Source organism: Aquarana catesbeiana, linkage group LG07 (genome assembly GCF_042186555.1).
Source record: "Aquarana catesbeiana isolate 2022-GZ linkage group LG07, ASM4218655v1, whole genome shotgun sequence".
NCBI classification, from domain to species: Eukaryota; Metazoa; Chordata; class Amphibia; order Anura; family Ranidae; genus Aquarana; species Aquarana catesbeiana.
The window spans coordinates 108,203,200-108,225,803 of NC_133330.1; the positions used below are offsets into that span (position 1 = coordinate 108,203,200).

The 22,604-nt window shown below is 48.4% G+C and overlaps 1 long non-coding RNA gene across 1 annotated transcript; it reads left to right on the top strand.

Moving 5' to 3' along the window:
• The first annotated feature begins 3,319 nt into the window (after positions 1-3,319).
• On the top strand, positions 3,320-4,660 carry LOC141102458 (uncharacterized). The gene is made up of 4 exons (XR_012235115.1): positions 3,320-3,435; positions 3,618-3,700; positions 3,806-3,908; positions 4,071-4,660. It is a non-coding gene; the product is annotated as an uncharacterized lncRNA (long non-coding RNA).
• Positions 4,661-22,604: the final 17,944 nt, after the last annotated feature.

The following is a 22,604-nucleotide window of genomic DNA, read 5'->3' on the forward strand; positions in this document are numbered from 1 at the left end:
GTAAAACAGGTGGTGATGGGTTTTCTGCACCGACACCCACAGAGACAAACACTCCCCTGACTGATCGCTCAGACAAGGGAATCCTACAACTGCGTACACTACAAGACAATTTTTTAGTCAACCCAACAGACAATACAGCAATGTGAACACCCCTATTCTTCAGACGGGGGTGTTCTCATCGACTGAGAACCATGACCTCAACGTTGTAAATCTCTCCTCACATACGCTGACGGAGGCTGAACTATCCGTCCTGACCCGGGGTTTAAGCTTTTGTCCGGACCAGGATCTGGACAAATTTGAGGTGACAAAAGATATCCAACTATTCGCACGTAAACTTATCTTGAAACAACTATATTCAAAGGAAGCACCAAAGGAACCCATGTTTAAATCACAAGAATTGGCTGCACTAGACAATCTGATATCACTGCTAGATGAGAATGAGCCACCTGATCTGATTGACCAGATTGACCTGGAGCATTTGCTTGGCCGATTTGATCAATCTGACCCTCCTCAATCCTCCATTAAGTCATTTAAGAAAAAATCAGACAAATTCCCTGCTCTCAGCACTAACTCTAATGTACTGGCCTTCGTAAAACTAACGTGTAATGAAATTCGGAAGATTAAAATCTGTCCTAAAAAACAACTTAACCTTAGTACAGATGAACGCAAAGCTCTTAAAGAACTAGCTTCCAATTCTAATATCACTATAAAACCTTTGGACAAGGGGGGCAACATAGTCATTTTGGATAATGAGCAATATGTTGCAATTTGCAACAAAATACTTTCCAATCAACAATGGTATTCGAAAATTTCATCCAACAAAATTGACAAATTTAATAAAAAATTCTATAGATTGGTAGACGAAGCGTATGCCGCTGGCACACTCACCAAATCTGAACTTGACTATGTTAGAACCAATCAACCCCGCACTCCAACATTCTATGCCCTTCCAAAACTTCACAAAGACTTATGTAAACCATCGGGACGATCAATCATTTCTGGTAACGGTTCCCTAACCGAGAATCTAAGCCAATTTATAGATGGCCACCTACGACCATATGTATTAAACATACCCAGTTATACTAGGGATACTTTGCACCTCTTGCAAATTATAGATAATATTCGGGTCCCACCTAAGTCATTACTGGTAGCGCTAGACGTGGAAGCTCTTTATAGTTCGATTCCCCACGACAACGGGCTGGCATGCATTCAGCATGTGCTTGCACGCGATAGCCATATTGATATGAGGAAGAAGTACTTTTTGATTGACGCCTTGGACTTTGTCCTAAACCACAACTACTTTGCGTTCGATGGCAGTTTTTTCCTCCAGGTACAGGGAGTTGCGATGGGGACTTCTTGTGCCCCATCGTACGCCAACCTGTACCTGGGGGAATGGGAGGCCATGTTGGATCAGTCTGAATCTACACGACCGTACATGGACCACATAGTCCTGTGGCGTCGTTACATTGACGACGTGCTGATTGTCTGGGATGGGACCCCAGATGAACTTCAGAGATTCCTGCAGGAACTCAATAACAATTCCTTTAATCTGACCTTCACTATGACGTTCCAGGAATGGGAAATTACCTTTCTGGACGTTACAATTCATAAACAACATGATGGCTCACTCCTCAGTTCACTCTTCCGGAAACCAACTTCCGGCAATTCCATCCTGCATGCCTCCAGCTTCCACCCGAAACCTCTTATTCAATCGATTCCATACAGTCAGTACCTGCGTGTCAGACGCAACTGCACCAGCGATGAAGTCTTTAAACGGGAGGCCGATTCGCTGATGGAGAGGCTACTGACACGCGGGTACTCTAAAAAATGTCTGAAGAGAGCGTATAAACGTGCATGTCTGAAGACGAGACATGAACTTGTCTTTAGCACCGAAACTAATAGGAAAAAAACAAATCCTATTCGGATAATTACTAGGTTTTCAAATCAACATAAAACTGTCAAAAACATCATTGAACGTTATTGGCACATTTTAAAGTTAGATCCCACCATTGGTCCATTCATACAAGACAGACCATCTTTCACTTTCAAACGTGCCAGGTCTATTAAAGACAACTTAGTATCTAGCGAATACGTGGGAGGCGGGGCAGGGAAAAGGGACCCTTGTAAACGTTTGGGAACCTTCCGGTGCGGAGGGTGCCCATATTGCCAATTTATGAATACTAAACCAGACACCAAACTACCTGATGGTAGTAAATACACACAGAAACACTTTGCTAATTGCAAAACAATCGGTGTAGTGTATCTACTTATGTGCGATTGCGCATGCTATTACGTTGGCAAAACGAACCAGGAGTTCTGGCGGAGAGCTTACCGCCATATAATTTCTATGAAAACGTGCAATCCCAGTTTACCACTGGGAAGGCACGTTTCCATTTTTCATTTTGGAATATTCCCCAAGTTGTCCTTTCTGATCCTGGACCGGGTCCATCCAGGCATACGCGGGGGGGACTGGAACAAAGTCCTGCTGCAAAAAGAACAAAAGTGGATTTTCCATCTCCAGGCTACCAAGGCACCAGGCCTAAATGATACCACCTCTTTCAGACCCTTCCTGGAGGGCTTCACCTCAGGGGGGTCAGAGTGGGAACCCCCCGGTGCTGATACTACTCCCCCCTTTCTGTAGCATTAAATGCATCCATATAAATGATTAATCACTAGCCATTTGCGGCTAAATAAGGATGGGGGCATTAGATATGAGTAAGGAATTTGTTTAGTTTTTTTTTTTTTTTTCCCCTCCCTTCTTTATGTCCGCATAAAAATACATTGTTTACATGGACCGTTTTCTATTAACATGTTTTTCATGTCACTAACATGTTTTTCAATATGCCTGCTTGTCTCTCCTTCTGGCTTCTTTTTCCCACATTCTTTTCATATCCTCACACAATTATCTGTGGACTAGGACATCACATGTATCCTCTTCACCTCAGGGGTGAGTATTGGTGCCACCGGGGCTCGGGATCGGCGGCGCTACGGTCCGGTGGAGCCGTGTTAGTCTGCGCTCGGGTCCGGCACTCGGCGCACGGGGGCCAAAGCTGCCACTCTTAGTCTGGCAATGCTTGGCCACCCCCACACGATCGCCTATGACAGGGATATGTTTATCCCGTTGCCATGGCGATCAGCGCGCCGCGGGTGCCTGACACGGACGTCAGTCCCCTCCCAGCACGGGTCCTTCTCCGCTTCCAGGATGCGATGTATCCCGCTCCTGGATTGGACCTGTGTGTGGGGCGGGGGGGCTGGTCTGCGCGCCGGGGACTCGGAGGGCGGCCCTTCCTGACAGCAATGACGTTGCTCCTGGTGGAGACAGCTGTCCTGAATGTGCTACTAATAAACAGCACTACTTAAGCTGCACACAAAGCTGCCAGCTCACTCGCTGGGGAAACACTGAACTGAACGTGCAGCTACTGTTGATCTTGCAAGGTAAAGAAGCCTAGCCCCTTCCTTATTTATCTAAGGTGTATTTTGAATGCTATTTGGAGCTGCAGGATGTATACACATCTTGAGCAAAATCATTGTCCCTGTAATTTTTTGATAAATTATGTGCTCTTCAAACTTATGCAGGAGCCTGTATCTATCATTTATGCTCTTTCCTTTTTTTATAGTCGCTGACCATAGGGGCCCCACTATTACCTCCTCTTGGATCACAGCTCTGAGATTTACTAGCCATTATTGATAGCACCTTTAGGTATGGTTACCTGAGCTCTGCAGATGTGTGCATATTAAGTGATAAACACTTAATTGAGTAATACTCCTTACCATGCTGCTCTTTTTCTTTTCTTCTTGTCTTCAGTCCAACATCTCCATAGCTCTAATCATCCGTGGTGTTACCAGTTGATGGTTATCCATCTTTTGGAGCCTGAGTGGAGATAACTCTAGTCTCCACACAGCGATAGGTATGTATGAGTAAACACCTGCCAGAGCCGTTTGTCTTAATTTTCAACCTTACCAATAGAGGTGATGTCCAACAAATTATGAAAATACATCCCTTGAGATAACTCTTCTTTAGATATATCTTGCTCAACTCCTAGCTAATAGGATGATTTACTATCATTTAGCTGACAGACGTGACGCCCTTTGTGTCCGGTTCCGACTTGCTGACGATATCGTTTCCGTGGCGGTGGCGCCTTCTTTCGGTTCTGGACCCCGGTGGCTAACCGTTTTATCCCCTCCTCTCCCCCTTTCCTGAATTGGATGCCATGTGATGATGTTCCTATAACATTATGGTTAGAATCTACGTTTGTCACCACTCTATAACAATTCTACTATGTAAATAGTGATGTATATGCATTATTCTTGATATATAACATGCTCTATTGTGTGTCTCTTTTTGTCTGTTTCTCTTTTTCTTTACAAAACTGTTCCTTAGATGGATATACACCTTACCCCCAGCCCCTGAAGAAGAGGTCATAATCATTATAAAAATACCTTGAAACGCATTGGGCCTGCACTGTCAAGTAGCTCCTTGCTTAAACAGCCTCTATGGTTAAGTGTAGTTCCGTCAACCTGTTTTGTATATTTTGTATATTTTCGTTGTACTATTACCATTTGTACACTCTGGCATCCATATTATTTTTTGTTATTTATGACTCTTATTTAGTATGCGCTATGCTTTTAACCTTTTGATATAATAAAATTTTGATATTTTATATAATTTTTGTTACATTTTCTGGAGACCTCCACCCTTTAAAATCCCAATTAAGAGGAAAAAACTTTCTATCCGTATATGTACACAGGGATGTGGGTTGGTTGTCTCCTTCCACCAAGTCCGTGTCACCATCCACTGTTCTATGCCTGGCGCAGAGAGACGAGGCCGTGCTGCAGACTGTGCCTGGGCTGTGGTGGCAGGCAGCCTGCATGAATCTCCTGCCCAGCCGGGTGCAGGGAGATGCGGGTATGCAGAAGTCAGCGGTAAGGGGAGGGCGACCGGAGCAGATTGATCATCTCCCGCCCAGCTGGGCGCAGGGAGACCCAGGCAGTCAGGAGACAGAGGTAATGAGTGGGCAACAGGTGAGGCTTGGTGATCTCCCACCCGGCCGGATGCAGGGACATGCGGAGCAGACAGCACAGGTGAGACAGTGTGCACTGGCATATTCAAATCTCCCCCCTTGCTGGGCGCATGGAGAGAAGGAGCCACCGGGGACAGCAGTGCAGATGCAGGGAGAGCAGAGTAATCTCCTGCAGGGATGTCATGTACCAGATAAGACCAGAACTGTGTGGACTGCAACAGAGGAAACCCAGACGTGTATAAGTGAAAATATAAATGATTTATTAAAGCTAAATGAATAAATATAACACAACCACCTCCAATATCACTTAGTGCACCACAACCAATACAAAACAGAACCCCACAAATAATAATAATAACAGAACAAATATATACAAGTAAGGGAAATACCAAGATCATAAACAGAGCCAGGCCAGGGTTGTCAACGAGAGGTCAGCAGCTGGGGAAGGGAAACAAACAGGACAAGAGAGGATGGATGGATCACAGGAGGGACGGGTCAGATACAAGGCTCAGGGTCCAGAGCAAGGAAACAGACAGGGAACAGGAACAACAGGAATCAGGTCTCAGAAACAGGAATCAGGTAAACAGGATGCAGGCTGCAGGTCAGGGCTTAAGGAAAAGACCAGGGCAAGATGAGTGTGTACTTGCCAGGTATTTATACTGCAGCTGCTAATTAAGGTCAGGTGACACCTGTCTGCAGAGGGGAATACCTGCTGCATACTGCCAGAATTCCTCTGCTGGTGGACGCTAGTACTGCGGCCCACAGGTGACAGAATACCAGCAGGAAAAAGCTCTTCTGACAGCTCCAAACTGCCAGGAGACAGCTGCTGGTGGACTTCAGTACTGCACGCCAAATGATCGATATTACCAGCGGAGGGGACCTTTCCTGACAGTACCCCCCCCTCGAAGGAGCAACCTCCGGACACTCCAACTAGCCGTTGCTGGGGAAAGTCCATGATGTCCAGCCGGGCAGCAGGCACCTCAAGCTTGGCAGCGGGCAGTGGCACATCAGGCTGGGTAGCAGACAGGAATACATCGGGTTGGGAAACGGACAGGAACACATCAGGCTGGGCAGTGGACAGGAACACACCAAGCTGGGCAGTGGACAGGAACACACCAGGGTGGGCAGCAGACAGGAACACACCAGGGTGGGCAGCGGACAGGAACACACCAGGCTGGGCAGCGGACAGGAACACACCAGGCTGGGCAGCGGACAGGAACACACCAGGCTGGGCAGCAGACAGGAACACACCAGGCTGGGCAGCAGACAGGAACACATCAAGCTGAGCATCGGACAGGAACACATCAAGCTGAGCAGTGGACAGGAACACATCAGGCTGGGCAGCAGGCACGGGCACTTCAAGCTGGGCAGCAGGCACGGGCACTTCAAGCTGAGCAGCAGGCACATCAGGCTGGGCAGCAGGCATGGGCACTTCAAGCTGGGCAGCAGGCACGGGCACTTCAAGCTGGGCAGCAGTCACATCAAGCGGGGCAGCAGGCACATCAGGCTGGGCAGCAGACACGGGCACTTCAAGCTGGGCAGCAGGCATGGGCACTTAAAGCTGGACAGCAGGTACTTCAAGCTGGGCAGCAGGCATGGGCACTTCAAGCTGGGCAGCAGGCACATCAGGCTGGGCAGCAGGCATGGGCACTTCAAGCTGGGAAGCAGGCACGGGCACTTCAAGCTGGGCAGCAGGCACATCAGGCTGGGCAGCAGGCACGGGCACTTCAAGCTGGGCAGCAGGCACAGGCACTTCAAGCTGGGCAGCAGGCAAAGGCACTTCAAGCTGGGCAGCAGGCATGGGCACTTCAAGCTGGGCAGCAGGCACATCAAGTGGGGCAGCAGGCACCTCAGGCTGGGCAGCAGGCACCGGCACTTCAAGCTGGGCAGCAGGCACCGGCACTTCAAGCTAGGCAGCAGGCACATCAGGCTGGGCAGCACACATGGGCACTTCAAGCTGGGCAGCAGGCACAGGCACTTCAAGCCGGGCAGCAGGCACATCAGGCTGGGCAGCAGGCACAGCCAATTCAAGCTGGGCAGCAGGCATGGGCACTTCAAGCTGGGCAGCAGGCACGGGCACTTCAAGCTGGGCAGCAGGCACATCAGGCTGGGCAGTAGGCACATAAAGCGGGGCAGCAGGCACATCAGGCTGGGCAGCAAGCACGGGCACTTCAGACTGGAAAGCGGGCTCATCAGACTGGAAAGCAGGCACAACAGGCTGGAGAGCGGGCACAACAGGCTGGAGAGCGGACACATCAGGCTGGAAGGTGGGCACATCAGGCTGGAAAGCAGGCACATCAGGCTGGAAGGCGGGTTCATCAGACTGGAAAGCGGGCTCATCAGACTGGAAAGCGGGCTCATTGGACTGGAAAGCGGACTCATCAGGCTGGAGAGCGGGCCCTGGCACCTCTGGCTGGAACATTAGCACCTCCGGGTGGAACACTGGCCCCTCAGGCTGGAACGCTGACCCCTCAGGCTGGAACACTGACCCCTCAGGCTGGAACACCTTCGGCTGGAACACTGGCCCCTCAGACTGGAACACCTCCGGCTGGAACACTGGCCCCTCAGGCTGGAACACTGACCCCTCAGGCTGGAACACTGGCCCCTCAGGCTGGAACACTGACCCCTCAGGCTGGAACACCTCCGGCTGGAACACTGGCCCCTCAGGCTGGAACACCTCCAGCTGGAACACTGGCCCCTCAAGCTGGAACACCGACCCCTCAGGCTGGAACACCGACCCCCTCAGGCTGGAACACTGGCACCTCAGGCTGGAACACTGGCACCTCAGGCTGGAACACTGGCACCTCAGGCTGGAAGGCGGGTACCAGGACATCAGGCTGGAAAGCGGACATCAGGACATCAGGACATCAGACTAGATAACAGGCACTGGGGCGTTAGACTGGATTGCATTAGCTGGTGCAGAGGCAGGTTGGGTTACTGGCAGGATCGTCTTGGTTGGAAAAAACTTTTGTTTTTTCTTGGGTTTAGTCACTGAGGCTCTGTAGGTGGGGGGGTGCAGCAGACTGGAAAGGAGGATTGGGATATGGTGGAGAAGAGATAACAGTAGCTGGGGGAAGTTTTTGTGGATTAGTAGGCAGCTGAGAAGAGGCAGGTGGATTGAATGCAGGATAGGTACAGGGAGCAGAGACCGGATATAAGTATCTGGTTGGGAGCAATGTATACTGAGCTGCAACTGAGTTTGGTGTGGGTGATGGGGAGACAGACTTGTGGGCAGGTAGGTGTCTGATTGCAGAGGTGGTTTGTTGTGGATTGGTTGGGACTGGTTGTAACATATCAGACCATGCTGAGAGTATGGGTTGGACAAAGGACGGATCACATGCTGCCTGTTTAACAAGGGTCTGTACTGAGTGAATACACTCCAAAAGCTTCTGCTGAGAACAGATGGAATAGTGCTCAAAAAAGCATGCGGAATCATGCCACACCAAAGACTCCACCTGATTAGCACTGAAAGGGGGAGAAAAATCATCACTGGTCTTGGGAACACAGGACAGGGCTAGCTCAGCACATATTTGGATCAAGGGCTGCACATCCCCAAACAACATACAGCCCTGGTCAACCAGGGAGTGAGCCAAATGGATGAGCTCAAGTAGCTGGTCCTTGGTCCACTCTTTTAGTGACTGGCGGAGATACTCGCCACTTTCTGATGCCAGCAGAGCATAATATGGGATCACATTGGGATTGATTCCAGCAAAGCCAGCAGAACCAAGACGGTTCCTCTGTACAGCCACTTCTGGTCAGGGATGGCCCTGGTATTCTGTCATGTACCAGATAAGACCAGAACTGTGTGGACTGCAACAGAGGAAACCCAGACGTGTATAAGTGAAAATATAAATGATTTATTAAAGATAAATAAATATAACACGACCACCTCCAATACCACTTAGTGCACCACAACCAATACAAAACAGAACCCCACAAATAATAATAATAACAGAATAGATATATACAAGTAAGGGAAATACCGAGATCATAAACAGAGCCAGGCCAGGGTCGTCAATGGGGGGTCAGCAGATGGAGAAGGGAAACAAACAGGAAAAGAGAGGCTTTCTAGGAGGGAGAGAGCTGGCACCTGGCTCATCAGTGGCTCAGGGGGAGCGGGGAGGGCAGGCTGGAATGTAAGCAGTCCTAGAAGGAATGGGGCTCAAACGGGATGTAGGGTGGGCCCACCTCTGGGCCCTGGGTGCAGGGGACCCCGGAGCAGAGTCCACAGGTGGCAAGGGGGGGAGAGGAAGCCACCTCAGGGGAGAGGAGGGCAAACAGCCAGTTTGCCTGACCTTGAAGTGCCAGTTCGTGGACCCTGGCCAACAGGTGTCCGTGGTAGAGGGACAGGGTCGTCATTTCTTCCCAGCTCTTCCAGCCACGTTCCTCAAAAGACCCAGAATTCCCTGGGGCAATACTTTTCTGAGCTCAGGTCCAGCCCATCCCCCATAGTTCAACCAATCGTTGGTGACCATTCAACCACCTTGTCCGGCACCTGGCCATGCCCTTCAGTTAAGGTTCTCTTTCCCTATAGGGGCTCAAGAGGCCTTCATCTGTGTTCTACCAGGTTGCAGGTGTCTAGCAAAATCCGGACATAGGATTGAATGTTTTGATCCAGAACTACAGAATACAGAGAGAGACAAATACACCACTTTCTCTGCCCAGAAACACTAGTCTGGAAGGTTGCATTTACCCTAAATGCGAATCCTGTGTCACATATATATATATATATAGATATAGATATAGATCTAGATATAGATCTATATCTATATCTAGATATATATCTATATATATCTAGATATAGATATAGATATATTCTCACAGTGACAGAGCCTCATCCTGTCACAATATACCGTGCCTTGAAAAACTATACATACCCCTTGACATTTTCTACATTTTGTCATGTTACAACCAAAAACGTAAATGTATTTTATTAGGATTTTACGTGATAGACCAACATAAAGTGGCACATGATTGTGAAGTGGAAGAAAATGACAAATACATATCTAAAAATGTGGTGTACATTTGTATTCAGCCAGCCCCCTTTACTCTGATACCCCTAACTAAAATCTAGTAGAACCATTTGCCTTCAGAAGTCACCTAATTAGTAAATAGAGTCCACTTGTGTGTAATTTAATCTCAGTATATATACAGCTGTACTGTGAAGCCCTCAGAGGTTTGTTAGAGAACCTTAGTGAATAAACAGCATCATGAAGGCCAAGGAGCACATCAGACAGATCAGGGATAAAGTTGTGGAGAAGTTTAAAGCAGGGTTAGGTAAAAAAAAATATCCCAAGCTTTGAACATCTCACAGAGCACTGTTCAATCCATCATTCGAAAATGGAAAGAGTATGGCACAATTGCAAACCTACCAAGACATGGCCGTCCACCTAAACTTACAAGCCAGACAAGGAGAGCATTAATCAGAAAAGCAGCCGAGAGGCCCATGGTAACTCTGGAGGAGCTGCAGAGATCCACAGCTCAGGTGGGAGGATCTGTCCACAGGACAACTATTAGTTGTGCACTCTAAAAATCTGGCCTTTATGGAAGAGTGGCAAGAAGAAAGCCATTGTTGAAAGAAACCCAGAGGAAGTCTTGTTTGCAGTTTGCGAGAAGCCATGTGGGGGACACAGCAAACATGTGGAAGAAGGTGCTTTGGTCAGATGAGACCAAAAGTAAACTTTTTGGCCTAAAAGCAAAACGCTATGTGTGGCAGAAAACACTGCATGTCACCCTGAACATATCATTCCCACCATGACACATCGCAGTGGCAGCATCATGTTGTGGGGATGCTTTTCTTCAGCAGGGACAGGGAAGCTGGTCAGAGTTGATGGGAGGATGGATGGAGCCAAATACAGGGCAATCTTAGAAGAAAACCTGTTATGCAACGTACACAAGGTCGGACTTTTCGACTGGACTGGTCCGCCGGACTTTTCACAGACTTCCGCCGGACTTTTTTTACGAACGGACTTGCCTACACACAACCGGACTAAGGACGGCCTTGCCTACACACGCCCAGACTTTCCGGCAGGCCTATTTCCCGACACAGTTACGGCGGACTTTCCAAATGAACGGACTTGCCCACAGACGAACAAATCCGTTCATTTTGAACGTGACTCGGGTACGACGGGACTAGAAAAGGAAGTCAATCTCGCCGCTTTTATCGGCGAGATTGACACTTTGCGAGCCCCGTCACAGGGCATACCAGGCCCTTAGGTCTGGTATGGATTTTAAGGGGAACCCCCTATGCCGAAAAAACGGCGTGGGGTCCCCCCAAAATCCATACCAGACCTAAGGGACATCGTCGCCTCCCACTCGCGCTCGCTGCAATAGGAAAATTTGTTTTCCTATTGTGCAGCGAGCGCGAGATGCAGTACCCTGCCCTTGCGTCGTATCTGGTCCGTCGGACCAGCATACAGGCGAACAGGCTTTCCCGTTAGGAACTGAGTCCGGCGGAGTTACGACGTAAAGATTTGAAGCAGGCTTCAAATCTAAAGTCCGTCGGATTTCCGATCGAAACGGTCCGTCGGAAGTCTGATGCAGACCACACACGGTCGGATTGTCCGCTGGATTTGGTCCGTAGGACCAGTCCAGTCGGAAAGTCCGCCCGTGTGTACACGGCATTAGAGTCTGCAAAAGACTTGAGACTGGGGCGGAGGTTCACCTTCCAGCAGGACAACGACCCTAAACATACAGCCAGAGCTACAATGGAATGGTTTAGATTAAAGCATATTCATGTGCAGTGGCGGCCCGTCCATTAGGGGTGCCCGGGTGCCGCCCCCTCTCTCACATCACCCCCCTATATGCATAATGGTTAGATTCATGCATAGCATTAATCTCTCCATTGCCACCGCGGCCACCCCCTATTTATGCGTCCGGCCCTTTTCGGGGCACTGTGCGCATGAATTACAGCGGCAGGGGATTTTATTTTGAAGCACCTGATTAGAGCCATAGGCTTCAAAATAGGATGGGCTCGGGTCGCAGAGCATGCGACCTGGAGCCCACCCAGGTGAATTACAACAGCAAATGCATATTCGCTGTTGAAACACTGATCCTCAATCTGGCCAATCAGAAGTGGGTGTGAGACACGTATTCTGATTGGCCGAAAAGAGAAGACTCCCGATTGGCCACCGAGGAGGAGGGAGGAAACAGTAGCCGCCGCTGTGGAGAGCAGGAGAATGGGAGGCCACCGAGCAGGGGGAAGCCGCCGCCACCATGGAGAGCAGGAGAACGGGAGGCCGCCAAGCAGGGGAAGCCACCACTGATGGAGAGCAGGAGAACGGGAAGCCGCCACCGCCGAGCAGGTGGAAGTCACCGGTGATTGGGGTAAGTGCTACAGACCAACAAGCCGACCGACCGCCAGGGGGGAGGGGGTTGGTGGAGTAGCATACTGTTTGCCGCCCCCCCAAAAAAAAAATTCCACCAGCCGCCACTGTTCATGTGTTAGAATGGCCCAGTCAAGGATCAGACCCAAATCCAATTGAGAATCTGTGGCAAGACTTGAAAATTGCTATTCACATACACTCTCCATCCAATCTGACAGAGCTTGAGCTATTTTGCAAAGAAGAATGGGCAAAAAATTCACTCTCCAGATGTGCAAAGCTGGTAGAGACATACCCAAAAAGACTTGCAGCTGTAATTGCAGCGAAAGGTGGTTCTACAAAGTAAAGAGGATTGAATATAAATGCCTGCCACACTTTTCAGATATTTATATGTAAAAAATTTGAAAACCATTTTTCTTCCACTTCACAATCATGAGGCACTTTGTGTTGGTCCCAATCAAACATTTACATTTTTGGTTCTCACATAACAAAATGTGGAAATTAACCACTTGAAGACCAGGCATTTTTCTGACACTTTTTGTTTACATGTAAAAATCTGTAAAATTACTTAAAATCCCCAAACATTATATATAGCTTGATGAACGGTGACAAACTATGTACATTATATTATCCATAGGCAACATTTTAAAAGCCTTTACAGGTTACCACTTTAGATTTACACAGGAGGTCTGGTGCTAGAATTAATGCTCCTGATCTGATGTTTGCAGTGATACCTCACATGTGTGGTGCAATCGCTGTTTACATATTACAAGACCGACAAGTGTGTTTACCTTTGTGCACGAACACGGGGAGAAAGGGGTGCTTAAAAATAATTTTTATTTTATATTTTATTTATTTTTTACACAGTACTTTTACTAAGACATCTGGGGTCTATGAGACCCCAGATCTCTCCTCTGCCCTTAAATCTACAGGCCATACCATTCAGTATGATCCAATGCTTTTTTCAAACCAGTATTAGTTTGTTTACATCTGGCGAAACTGGAAGTGACCAAAGACTCATCGCTTCTGGTTTCTTAGACCATAGAGATGATCGGAACAATTCTGGTCCCCTATCAGTTCTATGGTCAGCCGCCAGAACTGCTGGCTGCAGTTCCAGGTTCCCCGGGGGGACAGGAGATCCCAGGAAGGTGATGGAAGGCGGCTGGCAGGTGGGGACCCCTCCTACTGCTTGTACAAGCAATCCAGTGACTTATTCCTCTTCATCAGGAGAAAGTGGTGTGAATATCTATAATATCATGTAGAAGCAGGTATCTTGGTATGTCACATCAACAGTTTTAAAAGCAAGGAGGTATGGCTGTGCTGGTCCTACAGTGCCCAGAGAGATTGGAGACGAGTGAGGCCACCCCAAAATCATCCAAAAGAGGGGGCAAGGGAGGGAGGACCCGACCCAAGCCAGACAATTCACACCAAAAATAAAGATGGCAGAAATTTCAATCAATAAGTGCACAGCGTAAGAAATTGATTAATTCCAAATTAGAGGATCCATGGACCAAAAGTAGGAGTCTTACTATTGGTATGTCTTATTTAGAAAAAGATGTAGTATGTTGCAGGGGAGCGGTGTCCGCTGAAAAAACCTGGATGGTCACCTTTATTATATATACAGTGGGAACAGAAAGTATTCAGACCCCCTTAAATTTTTCACTCTTTGTTATATTGCAGCCATTTGCTAAAATCATTTACGTTCATTTTTTTTCCCTCATTAATGCACACACAGCACCCCATATTGACAGAAAAACACAGAATTGTTGACATTTTTGCAGATTTATTAAAAAAGAAAAACTGAAATATCACATGGTCCTAAGTATTCAGACCCTTTGCTGTGACACTCATATAGTTACATAGTTACATAGTTAGTCAGGTTGAAAAAAGACACAAGTCCATCCAGTTCAACCTTAAAAACAATAAATAAATAAAATTAAAAATATCATACAATCCAATAAACCCAATTTTATACCCTCAGTTGATCCAGAGGAAGGCAAAAAACCCCAGCAGAGCATGCTCCAATTTGCTATAGCAGGGGAAAAATTCCTTCCTGATCCCCCAAGAGGCAAGCAAGCAGATTTTCCCTGGATCAACTTTACCTATAAATGTTAGTACCCAGTTATATTCTGTACATTTAGGAAAGTATCCAGGCCTTTCTTAAAGCAATCTACTGAGCTGGCCAGAACCACCTCTGGTGGAAGTCTATTCCACATTTTCACAGCTCTTACTGTGAAGAAACCTTTGCTTATTTGGAGATGAAATCTCTTCTCCTCTAAACGTAAAGAGTGTCCCCGTGTCCTCTGGGTTGACCGTAAAGAGAATAATTCAACATCAAGTTCATTATATGGACCCCTTATATATTTGAACATGTTGATCATATCCCCCTTATTCTCCTCTTCTCAAGAGTGAATAAATTCTGTTCCTCTAATCTTTCCTCATAGCTGAGCTCCTCCATGACTCTTATCAGTTTGGTTGCCCTTCTCTGCACTTTCTCCAGTTCCCCGATATCCTTTTTGAGAACTGGTGCCCAAAACTGAACTGCATATTCCAGATGAGGTCTTACTAATGATTTGAACAGGGGCAAAATTATCTCTTTCTCTCTAGAGTCCGTACCTCTCTTAATACAAGAAAGGACTTTGCTCGCTTTGGAAACCGCAGCTTGGCATTGCATGCTATTATTGAGCTTATGATCTACCAAAACCCCCAGATCCTTCTCCACTACAGATTCCCCCAGTTGTACACCCCCTAGCATGTATGATGCATGCATATTCTAAGCCCCCAAGTGCATAACTTTACATTTCTCAACATTAAACCTCATCTGCCACATAGTCGCCCAGTTAGACAGTGCATTGAGGTCGGCTTGTAAATTGGAGACATCCTGTAAGGACGTTATTCCACTGCATAGCTTGGTGTCATCTGCAAAAACAGAAATGTTACTTTCGATCCCAGACCCAATATCATTTATAAAGATATTAAAAAGTAAGGGTCCCAGCACTGAACCTTGGGGTACACCACTGATAACCTTAGACCATTCAAAGTAAGAATCATTAACCACTACTCTCTGAATTCTGTCTTTGAGACAGATTTCTATCCATTTACAAACTGATATTTCCAAGCCTGTAGACTTTACCTTACACATGAGCCGCATGTGGGGAACTATGTCGAACGCTTTTGCAAAATCCAAGTATACCACGTCCACAGCTACCCCTCTGTCCAAGGTTTTACTAACCTCTTCATAAAAAGAAATCAGGTTAGTCTGACAACTTCTGTCTTTCATGAATCCATGCTGTCTGTTGCTTAAAATGTTTTTTTCCAGCAAGAACTCGTCTTATGTGGTCTTTTATTAAATGCTCCAGTATCTTCCTGAATATAGAAGTTAAACTAACAGGTCTATAGTTACTTGTTAAAGACTTTGATCCCTTTTTAAATATAGGCACCACGTTCGCCCTGCGCCAATCCAGTGGTACTATTCCCATCATTAATGAGTCCCTAAAAATTAGATACAATGGCTTTGAAATTACAGAGCTCAATTCTTTTAGGATCCGTGGGTGGATGCCATCAGTTCCAGGCGCTTTATCCACCTTTATTCTGTCTAAATAATTCTGGACCATATCACTTTTGAGCCATTGGGGATCATTCGGGGCTGTGTCACTACCACCCCCATTATGGACATGAGCTCCCCCATGCTCTTTTGTATACACAGAGCTGAAGAAAGTATTTAATAAATTTGCCTTCTCTTTGTCCCCAGTCACCCACTCTAGATTATTTTGTAAAGGGCCTACATGCTCAGACCTGGCCTTTTTACTATTAATATATTTGAAGACTTTTTTGGGGTTTGTCCAACTATCTTTTGCAATCTGTCGTTTGTTTTGAATTTTTGCATCCTTGATTTCCTTTTTACATATTCTGTTAAATTCTTTGTAACATTTTTATATTTTTTAAAAGCTCTTTTCTTATTGTTTATAGCTTCTCTAACTTTGGCCGTGAGCTACATAGGTTTTGTTTTTAGCCTTTTAAACTTATTGCCCATGGGAATATACTTTGCAGTGAGGCCCCAAACATTCTTTTTGAAGAATTCCCATTTCTGTTCTGTGTTTATCAATGCAAATATTCCCTCCCAGTCTAAATCCTGGAGAGCAGCCCTCATCCTTGGAAAATTTGCTCTCTTGAAGTTAAGTGTTTTTATCTTTCCCGTATGTATTTCTTGTTTACAGCTAACATCAAATGAAATCATGTTATGATCACTGCTATCCAGGTGTTCCTTTATCTGGACATTAGTAATAAGCTCTGCATGGTTTGAGATTACCAGGTCCAACAGAGCTTCATTCCTAGTTGGGGCCTCAATAAACTGGACAATAAAATTGTGCTGTAAGGTTTATAAATTTTTGCCCTTTAATTGTCCCAGCAGTGCCATTACTCCAGTCAATTTCTGGGTAGTTAAAATCACCCATTATTATCACTGTCCCAGCCCTTGCAGCCCTTTCTATCTGTGCAAGGAGCTGAGTCTCCACCTCCTCGTTAACATTGGGTGGTCTATAACAAACTCCAATGATTAACTTTGAACTACGCCCATCTATATGCAGTTCCACCCATAATGCTTCAGACTCATCACACTCTCCATCAACCAGGTCCTCTTTCACACTTGCTTTGAGATCACTTCTCACATAGAGACAGACCCCGCCACCTTTCCTTTTTACCCTGTCTGTCCGAAAGAGTGCATAGCCAGGAATATTAATAGCCCAGTATATATATATATTTAACTCAGGTGCTGTCCATTTCTTCTGATCATCCTTGAGATGGTTCTACACCTTCATTTGAGTCTGTCAATATGGGGTGCTGTGTGTACATTAATGAGGAAAAAAAATGAATTTAAATGATTTTAGCAAATTATTATATCTTTTCATGTGACAACACTGAAGAAATGACACTTTGCTACAATGTAAAGTAGTGAGTGTACAGCTTGTATAACAGTGTAAATGTGCAGTCCCCTCAAAATAACTCAACACACAGCCATTAATGTCTAAACCGCTGGCAACAAAAGTGAGTACACCCCTAAGTGAAAATGTCCAAATTGGGCCAAAGGTATCAATATTTTGTGTGGCCACCATTATTTTCCAGCACTGCCTTAACCCTCTTGGGCATGAAGTTCACCATAGCATCACAGATTGCCACTGGAGTCCTCTTTCACTCCTCCATGACGACATCACGGAGCTGGTGGCTGTTAGAGACCTTGCACTCCTCCACCTTCCATTTGAGGATGCCCCACAGGTGCTCAATAGGGTTTAGATTTGGAGACATGCTTGGCCAGTCCATAACCTTTACCCTCAGCTTCTTTAGCAAGTCAGTGGTCGTCTTGGAGGTGTTTTTGGGGTTGTTATCATGTTGGAATATTGCACTGCAACCCAGTCTCCAAAGGTAGGGGATCATGCTCTGCTTCAGTATTTCACAGTACATTTTGACATACATGGTTCCCTCAATGAACTGTAGCTCTCCAGTGCTGGCAGCACTCATGCAGCCCCAGACCATGACACTTCCACCACCATGCTTGACTGTAGGCAGGCCCGGATTGGCCATAGGGCAAACCAGGCACTTTCCTGGTGGGCCGGGGCCCTGCCGGGCCGCATGTCCTTGTGGGGCCCAAGGCAGCCGGGCTGCTCTTTGAGTCCGCACTGCTCACCCTGCCTCTCCGCGAACGCCCGGCTGCGAGTTTAGCTCAGCCATTGGCACTAAGGGGACAGAAACATGAAGGGGGAGGAGCTAGAGGAGACACCTTCGGTCTCTCCACGGCCACCAGTGTAGTTCAGCCGTCTGTGCCAGGGGGCGTGACCACGAAGGGAGAGGAGCTAGAGCTAGAAAAGACACCTGCTGCAGACACCATGGAGCGGGATCAGACAGAACGCCCCCTGTAACCTGGATAGGAGGAGTGGTTGGGGTGGCTGCATATTGAATCATTCTCTCCATCTACCTCCCGCAGTCTCTGAATGCCTGCTTCTGCTCCTCTCCCTCTCGCAGGCTTTCAGAGACTGCGGGAGGAAGATGGAGAGAATGATTCTTCTTTATGCAGCCACCCCAACCACTCCTCCTATTCTGCTGCCCGCCAGTGCTCTCCAGCCCCACCTCCCTGTGCCCTCTAGCCCCCCCATTGCTCTCCACCTCCCCCCATGCTCTCTAGCCCCCCTAGTGGTCTCCAGCCCCCCTTCCTGTGCTCGCCAACCCCCCCAGTGCTCTCTGCCTCCCCCCTGTGCTCTCCGCTGCCGTGCAGTGCCCTCTGCCTGTCCCCTGTGCTCTCCACCTTCCTTCATGCTCTCTACTGCCCCCCTGTGCCCTCCACCTCTCCCCCATGCTCTCCAGCCCCCCAGTACTCTCTGCCTCCCCCTGTGCTCTCCATCTCCCCCCATGCTCTCCATTGACTCCCTGTGCCCTCCACCTCTCCCCCAGTGCTCTCCAGCCCCCCTGTGCTCTCCACCTTCCCCCAGTGCTCTCCACCTCCCCCATGCTCTCTGCTGCCCCCCTGTGCCTTTTCGCCTCTCCCTCAGTGCTCTCCATCCCCCCAGTGCCCTCCAGCCCCCTGTGCTCTCCACCTCCCCCTGTGCTCTCCACCTCCCCCCATGCTCACTGCTGCCCCCCTGTGCCCTCTGCCTCACCCCCAGTGCCCTCCAGCCCCCCTGTGCTCTTCACCTCTCCCTGTGCTCTTTACCTCCCCCTTGTGCTCTCCACCTCCCCCCATGTTCTCCGCTGCCCCCCTGTGCCCTCTGCCTCTTCCCCAGTGCTCTCTGCAGCCTCCCCAGTGCTCTCCAGCCCCCCCAGTGATCTCTGCCTCCAGCGGGCAGTGCTATATATTCCTCTAAAGACCTTTGGAAGGCTTCGTTCATCATTTTAACCACTTGCTGTTAGTTGATGTCCAAGGTTTACGGCACATGATTTTACTACTGCTTGTGAGTAATTTCCTTTATCATTTTACTCAATAAATGTTTTACAAAAGATAATGCACATGGCTGGTGCGCCCTTTTCTCTTTTTTTTCTTTGTCTGCTAGGATTCCCCATCCTTGAGGGCAGCAAGGCCTGTGTCTCCCTTTCATCTATTTGGTCGACCACTTGTGCGCAGGAGTCATTTTCTGTTTTTATATCGGTTGATCTCTGCCTCCCCCTGTGCTCTCTACCTCCCCCCATACTCTCTGATGCCCCCTGCCCTCCGCCTCTCCCCCATGCTCTCCTGCCCCCCTTCCCTGTGCTCTCCAGCACCCCAGTGCTCTCCAGTCCCCCCTCTCTGTGCTCTCCAGCACCCCCAGTGCTCTCCAGACCCCCCCAGTGCTCTCTGCCTCCCTCCTGTGCTCTCTGCTGCCCCCCAGTGCCTTCTGCCTGCCCTCCTCAATGCTTTTTCAGCCCCTCCAGTGCTCTCTGCCTCCCCATGCTCTCCACCTCCCCCCATGCTCTCCACTTCCCCTTGTGCCCTCCACCCCTCCCCCAGTGCTCTCCAGCCTCCCAGTGCTCTCCAGGCCCCTTGTGCTCTCCACATCCCCCCTGTGCTCTCCACCTCCCCCTGTGCTCTCCAACTCCCCCATGCTCTCCACTGCCCCCTGTACCCTCCACCTCTCCCCCAGTACTTTCCAGCCCCCCATGTGCTCTCCACCTTCCCCCATGCTCTCCACTGCCCCTCTGTGCCCTCCGCCTCTCCCCCTCTCCCCCAGTACTCTCCAGCCCCCCCCAGTGCTCTCCATCTCCCCCTGTGCTCTCCACCTACCCCTTGTGCTCTCCACCTCCCCCCATGCTCTCCACTACTCCCCTGTGCCCCCTGCCTCTTCCCCAGTACTCTCCAGCCCCCCCAGTGCTCTCCAGCCGCCCTGTGCTTTCCACCTGCCCCCATGCTCACCGCTGCCCCCCTGCGCCCTCGGCCTCTCCCCCAGTGCTCTCCAGCCCCCTGTGCTCTCCACCTCCCCCAGTGCTCTTTACCTCCCCCCTGTGCTCTCCACCTCCCCCCATGCTCTCCACTGCCCCCTGTGCCCTCTGCAGCCCCCCAGTGCTCTCCTGCCCCCCAGTGATCTCTGCCTCCCCCTGTGCTCTCCACCTCCCCCCATGCTCTCTGCTGCCCCCCTGTGCCCTCCGCCTTTTCCCCAGTGCTCTCCAGCCCCCCAGTGATCTCTGCCTGCCCCTGTGCTCTCCGCCCCCGTACTCTTTGCCCCCCTGTGCTCTCTGCCCTCTCCGTGCTCTCCTGCCCTCCCTGTGCTCTCTGCCCCACCCCATGGTTTTGCTTCCTCCTGTGCTCTCCAACCCCCCCCCCCCCGTGCTCTCCACCCCTCCATGCTCTCCGGCGCCCTTGTGCTCTCCTCTTGCTCCCTGTGTTCTCTGCCTCTCCCCTGTGCGCTCTGCCCCCCATGCTCTCCGCCTCCCCCCACAGTGCTCTCCAGCCCCTCTGTGCTCTCGCCCCACCCATGTACTCCAGGTTCTTCCCTGTGCTCTCTGCCCCCGTGCTCTTTCCCAGTCTCCCTCGCCCCTGCACCTCTGCCGGGTTCCCCCTCCCCTCTCCCGGGAAGCCATCAGGGCGGAAAGTGGGGAAGGGGCCAGTTAACATGTCATGGGCTGCACATTCCAAAATGCCTGGGCCTAATTTTTGCCCCAGTCAGGGCCTGACTGTAGGCAAGACTGTTGCCACCACACACGCTTGTGTGACAGGTGACATCGTGGCAAGTGACAATCCGCAATGTGTGGCAAGTGACAATCTGCAATGTGTGGCAGGTGACGTCGTGGCAAGTGACAATCTGCAATGTGTGGCAGGTGACATCGTCGCAAATGACAATCCGCAATGTGTAGCAGGTGATGTCGTGGCAAGTGACAATCCGCAATGTCTAGTAGGTGACGTCGCGGCAAGTGACAACACGCAATGTGTGGCAGGTAACGTCGTGGCAAGTGACAATCGCATCTAGTGGCAGGTGACGTTGGCAAATGACACGCTCAGGGCTTCCACTGATTCTGCATTACGGTGAGTTGAACTATTTTATTTTATATAAGAATGTAATAATAGAAATAATGCACTTCAATCATTCTTTTTTGCAATACGGCACTGCAACGATTTAACTGACAATTACACAATGTTGTACCCAAACAACATTTATGTCCTTTTTTTCCCCACAAATAGAGCTTTCTTTTGGTGGTATTTGATCACTTCTGCGGTTTTTATTTTTTGCGCTATAAACAAAAAAAAGTGACAATTTTGAAAAAATAAAAACAAAAAAATATTTTTTTACTTTTTGTTATAATAAATATTCCCCCAAAAAATTCTTCATCAGTTTTGGCCAATATGTATTCTTCTACATATGTTTGGTAAAAAAAAAAAAAGCAATTAGCGTACATTGATTAGTTTGCGCAAAAGTTATAGCGTCTACAAAATAGGGGATAGATTTATGGCATTTTTATTATTTATTTATTTTTTGTACTAGTAATGGCGGCGATCTGCGATTTTTAGCAAGACTGTGACATTGCGGTGGACAGATCGGACATTTTTGACACATTTTTGGGACCACTGACATTTATACAGTGATCTGTGCTATAAAAATGCACTGTTACGTCACTGGCAGGGAAGGGGTTAAATGTGTTCCCTGGGAGGTGTTTCTAACTGGGGGGGGGGGACTGACTGGACAAGGAGAGAGATCTCTGTTCCTAATCACTAGGAACAGCAGATCTGTCTCTCTTCCCCTGTCAGAATGGGGATCTGTCTGTTTACATTGACAGATCCCCTTTCTGGCTCTCTGTGGAGCGATCGCGGGTGACCGGCTAATATTGCAGCCACCGGCCATGCACAGGTCCTTTTATACTCCTACATACATGTATAGAGCCAAGACAGGTCCTCTTTATACTCCTATATACATGTATAGAGCCATGACAGGTCCTCTTTATGCTCCTATATACATGAATAGAGCCATGACAGCAGTGGCGTCTCTAGTTTTCATATTTAGGGGGGGCACATGGGGGGACAAGGACAAAAGTAGGGGGCCAACCTTAAAACACAAATTTATATATATATACAGTGGGGACGGAAAGTATTCAAACCCCCTTAAATTTTTCACTCTTTGTTATATTGCAGCCATTTGCTAAAATCATTTAAGTTCATTTTTTTCCTCATTAATGTACACACAGCACCCCATATTGACAGAAAAACACAAAATTGTTGACATTTTTGCAGATTTATTAAAAAAGAAAAACTGAAATATCACATGGTCCTAAGTATTCAGACCCTTTACTGTGACACTCATATATTTAAAGC